At 40.0% G+C, this 7,903-nt stretch overlaps 1 long non-coding RNA gene across 1 annotated transcript; it reads left to right on the forward strand.

Moving 5' to 3' along the window:
* The first annotated feature begins 3,432 nt into the window (after positions 1-3,432).
* Positions 3,433-7,365, forward strand: LOC109503554. The gene is made up of 3 exons (XR_002162624.3): positions 3,433-3,628; positions 5,607-5,665; positions 6,796-7,365. It is a non-coding gene; the product is annotated as an uncharacterized LOC109503554 (long non-coding RNA).
* The last annotated feature ends 538 nt before the right edge of the window (positions 7,366-7,903 follow it).

The raw sequence follows: 7,903 nt of genomic DNA on the forward strand, positions 1-7,903 counted from the left end.
GGTTCCTTTTTTCCACATCCTCGTCAACACTTACTATTTCTTGTCTTTTTGATAGTCATTCTAACAGATGTGAGATGATTTCTCATTGTGGTTTTGATTTACATTTCCCTGATGATTAGTGATGTTGAATACATTTTTTGAAAGTTTATTTATTTTGAGAGTGAGAGTGAGAGGGAGCATGCACAGGGTGGGGGTAGAGAGAGAGAGGGAGAAAGAGAATCCCAAGCAGGCTCCACACTCAGCATGGAATTCCATGAGGGACTCAATCTCACAACCGTGAGATCATGACCTGAGCTGAAATCAAGAGTCTGATGCTTCACCAACTCAGGCGCCCCAAGTACATTTTCATTTACCTGTTGGCCATCTATATATCTTCTCTGGAAAAACGTGTATTCAGATCTGTTGCCCATTTTTCAATCAAGTAGTTTGGAGGGTTTTTTGTATTAGGTTTTGTGATTACTTTATGTATTTTGTATATTAACCCCTTATCAGATATATGATTTGTAAATATTTTCTCCTATCAGTAAGTTGTCTTTTCATTTTATTTATGGTTTCTTAATATCTTTTTGCTTATTTTCATAATATTTATTTAAGTAATCTCTAATTGCCCCACCCAATGTGGGGCTTGACTCCAAGATCAAGAGTCCCATGCTCTTCTGACTGAGCCAATAAGGTGCCCCACTAGGTATCTCTTTAAAATGTAGATTCTACTCTGTAAGTTGCGGGTCAGGGTCTGTGATTCTGAATGTATAACAAACTCCACAGACCACTTTGAGTAACAATATTACTAATGTGCACATTAATTCTTTTCCCCTCCTGAAGAAGCAATGGCAAATTTATTTCAGGAAATTGTCCTTGAAAAATATGATAAATTTCTTCTGTTTTGGAAGGCAAAATAGCCAATCTCCCACCATATGCTGGGATGACACTGTTTCTTTTCAATGTTTTATTTCTGAAAGACATAGTACAGGATGGACAGCTTTAGAGAGAAGTGAGCTTGACTTCTATTTGATTTCCAGGGGCTTTGTTGCTTTGAGTGACGAGAGATACTGCTCCATGACTCGGTGAATATACTATCCACTAATAAAACTCCTTCAAGAAACTGAAGGAAAAAAAAAAATCTCTTCTTCTGCTCTTTCTTTTCTCAGTTAAACTCCTTTAACTCATCATTTTTTGGCAATTCTTACACTTTCAGTACAAGCTTTCTGTCTCTTTTTATTCATTGGCCTCTGTTTACTCCGTTCCAACTTGATTACTTTTTTGCTACTTACAAGTGAGATTGGGTTAGGTAGAAAGAATCTTCTTTTTACTTATAATAACTCAATGCATGAGAAAGGGGAAGTGAATCAATTATTTTATATAGATTAAAAAAAATAATAAAAAAGCTCAGAAAGGTAGGTTACTTGTCCAAAGTCACACAGCCCATAAATGAGAGGCATTATCTGAACTTAGAGTTTTCCAACCTCATAGCTCACGTTCTTTCAAGCATACCAGGCTTACTCTCAAATCAGAGAGATAAAACAATTCCACAGGTTATTATAATTTAACCCAAAGTGGGCAGTAGTGATGTAAGTACCCAAGAGTGGTATAAACAAGGTGCTGCAAAGATCAGAATCAAGGAAAGGTTTTTTTCAATTGGGAGGATCAGGCATGGCTTTGTGCATGGGTCTCTGTACGAGGTGAGGCATTCTAGTTGGTGAGAAAGCACGAGAAAAATGGGAAATCCCAGGACCTATTCTCAGAAGTAGGAAGAGCCAAGTTTCAATGGAAAATACCATAGAGACAAAGCTGGAAAGGACAGGTTAGGGCCAGATAATGGAAGGTTACACATACCAGGTGAGGCAGGAGCATATAATTCAGTAAACAACCTGAAATTGTTGTAGATTCTTATCCAAGAAGTTACTTAAGCAGAGCTGAACTTTAGGAAAATAAATTTGACAATAGGATATTAGATGGATTAGGGCAGTAAAAGTCAGAAAACTCTGGTTCCACAAAGGATACAAAGGTGGTTCAGACTTGGTTTATATAAGACTCTATATAAAAGACTCTTCTCACACAATCACTTTTTATACAATCGAACAACTTCAAAAGGGGCAGAATTTAATAACTGCCATTAGAATGTACAAAATGCTATGGTATCTGTAGGATGAGGAAGAAAAAGATGTGGAAAGTTATTATGTTTTCAGTCGGTCCAGGGTAGATTTTTTTTTTTTTTCAACGTTTTTTATTTATTTTTGGGACAGAGAGAGACAGAGCATGAACGGGGGAGGGGCAGAGAGAGACGGAGACACAGAATCGGAAACAGGCTCCAGGCTCCGAGCCATCAGCCCAGAGCCTGACGCGGGGCTCGAACTCACGGACCGCGAGATCGTGACCTGGCTGAAGTCGGACGCTTAACCGACTGCGCCACCCAGGCGCCCCAGTCCAGGGTAGATTTTTAGGCAATCATTGTCCATGAGGAAAACAAAACAAAACAAATAGGTCTGATTTCTTGGCAAACATTTCAATTGGGGACATTTAAAACTTCCTTGAAATGTATATTTCAGCTGATATGTGGACCTAACGAATTAGCACACCATTCCCAAACCAAGCAGTTTCTTCCAACTACTAATACTTAAAGTCATTTTAAAAAATTGTATATTATTTAGATGTGCAGAAAGGCAAAGTTAAAGAGTTTGGTTTTTAACATAAAAGAGAAAAGAACAAATCTACAGTAAGTTTTATTTTTAGAGCTACTGCTTTATCAACTAAACCAAGATGAAACAGTTACTCATTAGATGACAAAGTTCTTTTTTTTTTTTCTCCTTAAATTCATTTCTGAGTTAATACAAATCTGACTCATTGTCACCAAAGAGGAACCTTGTTGCAGAGATTTGTGCAGCTGCCCCACTGGTCAGTCTCTACAGAAAATATACTTACCTTTGAGCAATGCTAATCATGCAAATGCTAGTTAATTGAATTCTGGGTTTGATTGTAACGAAATCAGATTTAAAAAAAATTTTTTTTAATGTTTATTTATTTCTGAGACAGAGCGAGACAGAGCATAAGCGGGGGAGGGGCAGAGAGAGAGGGAGACACAGAATCAGAAGCAGACTCTGGGCTCCGAGCTGTCAGCACAGAGCCCGACACGGGGCTCAAACTCACAAACCATGAGATTATGACCTGAGCCCAAGTCGGTCGCTCAACCAACTGAGCCACCCAGGCGCCCCTGAAATCAGATTTTTTTTTTTAAATTAGTAAGTTGGACTAGAATTTTCTTTGAAAAAAATGAGATTTAAAAAATGAGGCAATCAATCTTGTTACTTGAGGAGATGCCAATTCCAAAACACTGACTCATCTGCAGTGAGAAAGTCCATGAAATTCTCAAAAGTAATATGGAGCAGTACAAACATCAGTAATAAGCAGTAATGCCACTTTGCAGGAAAGGTAGGATCAATGTCATTCTTATTCAAAGCTTTTAAGCTAGGAAATCTATCTGACGGGTGGGATAAGAGCTCAAGTTTATTTCAGTTAAAGCAAAACAGGAAGAGCAGTAAGTAGCTAATCCTGATAAGGGAGGGCCAAAAAGGAGTAGCGAAGCAGTTGATGTTCCCAAATTGAAAGAATTTGTGAAGTCTCTGGGATTTGGGTAAGTGTTGGGGCAAGTTGGATGAGGGTGGAGTGGTTAAATTCTCCACCTGCCGGGTTTTATTGATGAGCTACAACTGAAGGGAGAGAAGAACTTCTGAGGCATTCATTAGCCAGAAGTTTTGCTCTGATTTATTCAGAAGGAAATGGAATATTCAAAATGAAACCTAAGTGAAAGCAGTTGTGTTACTGCTTGGAGGGGAGGCTCCTAAAAGCAGGGACAGGAACACACTCAAGAATTAAGCCAGAAAGTTTTGGCCCCTATGTCAACGCCTGCCATTTATTAGATGTTTGATTGGATACAGGAAGGTCTCAGAGGCTAGGGTATTGCAGAAGGAGGGGCATGTTTAGAAGCTACATTTCCATAATATCTGCATAAACCTTTTGTTTTAGATTGTAAAGTTACCAGAGTAGCTTTAAGGGCTGTTGGAGATGGGGATAAGGGAGGGGTAAGAAGCATGGCCACCCTCTGGTGCTGCCTCAGGACCTTGGGGAAGATTCTACTCTCTGAGCCTCTTTTGCAAGAGGAGAATAACATTTCCTCATAAATTGGTTATGATAGTAAATAAGGTAAACAATGTGAAGTGCTAGCTCCTGAATACTCAGTAAATGTATATAAACCTAAAAGATATCAAAGAGGAAATACTGCATTATGTCTGTTCCAAAGACAATTGTTTCTATTGGGAAAAGTCTTACCTCTGCCTTGTTCCTAGAGCACTTTAGACATTTATTTTCAATATTTTGTTCCAGTTGTTGCTATTCCCCACCCCCCACCCCCCCATAGGTAAAGAGGAGAAAAGCAATTTTGTTTAAACCATCAGTACCCTGCTAATATTCTGTCTCAAATCAAAGGGCTGGGCTTTCCCACAGAGCACTTAGAAACAGGTAATGATATCACACCCATTAGTGCACTCAGCACATGCTATGAGAAGAGAAGCCGGCTTGTGCCCAGTAGCTTTCTCCCATGCTTGGTCCCTGAGGAGAGAGAATTGCTCCGGAAGCCCTTATTAGCAGCAGTCATTAGGATGACAAAATGTTAGAGCAGCCCCCTTGCCCTTCCCCACATTAAGAACTAAAATGAGGGGTGCCTGGGTGGCTCAGTCAGTTGAGCGTCCGACCAGCTCAGGTCATGCTCTCACACTCTGTGAGTTCGAGCCCCACGTCGGACTCTGTGCTGACAGCTAAGAGCCTGGAACCCACTTTAGATTCTGTGTCTCCCCCCTCTCTCTGCCCCTCCTCTTCTCATGTTCTGTCTCTCTCTGTCTCAAAAATAAATAAAAACATTTGAAAAAATTTTTAAAGAACTAAAATGACATCAGAAAGAAAAGTAAGCTGTAAAGGTAGTTTAGTGTTCATATGTTACCTCAGAGTGAAGGGGAAGTGTAAAAACTATTCCAAGTCTTAGAACTTGTGCCTTACTTCCACCCCCCCCCCCCCCCCCGCACTTGACCACCTCACCTGCCAGGAGAAGAGTGCAGCTTCTAGAAGCATTGATGTTGACTGAAGCATGTTGTTAGCCTGATTCTATTCATTCCCAAATAGCTATGGAGATATCTTTTCGTCTGATAACTCATTACTTACAAATGAATGAATGAATGATGCTCCCAGTGCCCTCCCCTGAGCACTCTCCTTCCTTCCTTCCTTCCTTCCTTCTTCCTTCCTTCCTTCCTTCCTTCCTTCCTTCCTTCCTTCCTTCCTTCCTTGCAAAACAATAATGGATTCCTACTATGCGCAGGTGCTGTGCTAAGACTGTGGATATAGTGATAAGATCTGAGTCCTCTAAGAATGAGATTTTTGGCATAAAATAGTCATGCAATTGCAAACCTCTAGATCATACAAAATAATATGTTATGTTCTAGACACAGTAATTATGGGCATAATTATACAAGAAGGAAGCTATGTAAATGTGACTTGAATACATCACACACTTGACCCGAACTGAATTTGCTATCATTAACAGTTTCACTTGATTTCCTTAGAATTTATAAGCGCTGGTGGAAACATGGTTTGGATATCCTGGTCTACTTAGAGAAGACGGGTAAGGAAGTTTGAACTCATAACTCCACTCCTTTTTTCTCTTAAATATTCCTTGGAGCAAGCAAGCAAGTTCAAAGTCATTCCCTTACTCTTAGAGATTTGTTCTAAAGTACAGGTTCATTAATGTTTGTTGTTACTGATACTAGGAATGATGTTTCTACCACTAACTAAAAATGTTTAGAGCAATAATTGATTTATGGAATTTCTTTTCAACTTTTTTTTTAACCTCCTAAAGTCCAGGCAAAGTGACTTAGTATCAAACCAAAGCAATTGTTTCCAACAGAATATTATTAATGTTGTTAAATTATTCTTTCTCAGCTTCCAGTGTTAAAGGGAAGTGACATATTGTTGACAGCTATCAGAACTCTTCATGCTTTAGCAGAAAGTCACTTGAAAAATTACCATATCATTAAACTCATATCTCAAAAATGTTTCAAAAATCTCCCCCCCCCCCCCGAACTTCTAAGACAGACAGAGTATCGTTACTATATATTCATTCTTCGCCTTCCAGTGTTCAGACATTGGTTAAAGGCGGAATGGGTTTGGGGAAGGAAATGTCCTGAGGCAAATGCATGCAGCATCAGGAAGAGAGATTAACCCCCTCTCTACTTTGGTTTCTCTCCCCTTTCCAAGGGAGGGGCACCCAATAGAATCTTTTGGAAAGTTGTTGGTCTCTATGAGTAAAGGAGCCCCATTCCGCAGCCAGATACCTGTCCACTCCTGGCTTTGCTGACCTTCCCAGGCAGGAGGGTCCTCTAAGAGCCTGGGAAGAGTGTCTGAGACAGAGTGCATAGCATTGCATAGTGGTACCCCAGGCACAGAAGGGCAAGGACAGTCTCCTTCTATTTTTGGTTCTTGAAAGATACTGAAGGAAGGATGGAAGACTCAGTCTGGGGAATAGCAATGAGAAAGATAAAAAGGCAAAGAACCTACTCTCTGAAGAGCAAAAGGACTGGATGGAGTGAAAAATAGAGTAGAGTAGTAAAAGATGGGCCTGGAGAGGTAGGTTGGAGCCAGATTAAGTAAGGCCTTGCATGCCAGGGCAAGAAAGGTATATTCCATTCAGTGAATAATTGGAACCATTGTACAGTCTTTGAGCCAAAAAGGGATCTAATCAGTGTTGTGTTTCAGGAACATTAATTTGACAGAAATGCATGGAATGGATCAGGACAGGAAAAGGCAGGAGATAGCATGCATGTGTGACGCTGAAGAAGATACAAAACAAACCACTATCAGGAGATACCACTCCACACTTATTTGAATGGCAACATTTAAAAGGAATATAAACTGACAATATCAAGTGCTGGCAAGGACTCAAGAGCATCTGGAACTCCCATACATGGCTGGTGAGAATGAAAAATGAACGATCCACTCTGGAAAATGATTTTGCAGTCTAAGGTTAAGCATATACTAACCATATACCCCAACAATCCCACTCACAGTTACCTAGAGAAATGAAAACATGTTAATATAAAAGCCTGCACATTAATGTTTATAGACACTATTGATAATTGCCCCAAACTGGAAAACATCCTGAATATCCTTGAGTAGGTGAACGGATAAACAAAGTGTTGTACCTTCATACCATGGAATACTATTCAGCAACGAGGAAGAACAACGCATTATAGTGAAATAAGTCAGTCTCAAAGTTTTCATACTGTATGATTCCATTTACATTATATAATGTATCTATATATTATATAATATATGTGTGTGTGTGTGTGTGTGTGTATATATATATATATATATATATATTTTTTTTTTTTTTTTAAAGTAGGTTTCACACCCAACATGGAGCCCAATGCAGGGCTTGAATTCATGACCCTGAGGTCAAGACCTGATGAGATCAAGAGTAGGATGTTTAACTGACTGAGCCACTCAGGCACCCCTACATAATACTCCTGAAAAGACAAAACTGTAGGCATGGAGGACAGGTCAAAGATTGCTGGGAGTTAGGGGAGGGAGGTGAGCCACAAATAATAGTAATAACAACAACAACAATGATGGAAGTTTTTTGAGGGTGATGGAACTATTTTGCATACTGATTGTAGAGGTGGTTACATGAATCTGTACTTGTGTTTAAAATCATAGAGGGGCGCCTGGGTGGCTCAGTCAGTTAAGCGTCTGACTTCGGCCCAGGTCATGATCTCACAGTTCGTGAGCTCGAGCCCCGCGTCAGGCTCTGTGCTGACAGCGTGGAGCCTGTAGCCGCTTCAGATTCTGTGTCTCCCTCTTTCTC

The sequence above is a fragment of the Felis catus genome, chromosome C2 (genome assembly GCF_018350175.1).
Source record: "Felis catus isolate Fca126 chromosome C2, F.catus_Fca126_mat1.0, whole genome shotgun sequence".
Taxonomy (NCBI): Eukaryota; Metazoa; Chordata; class Mammalia; order Carnivora; family Felidae; genus Felis; species Felis catus.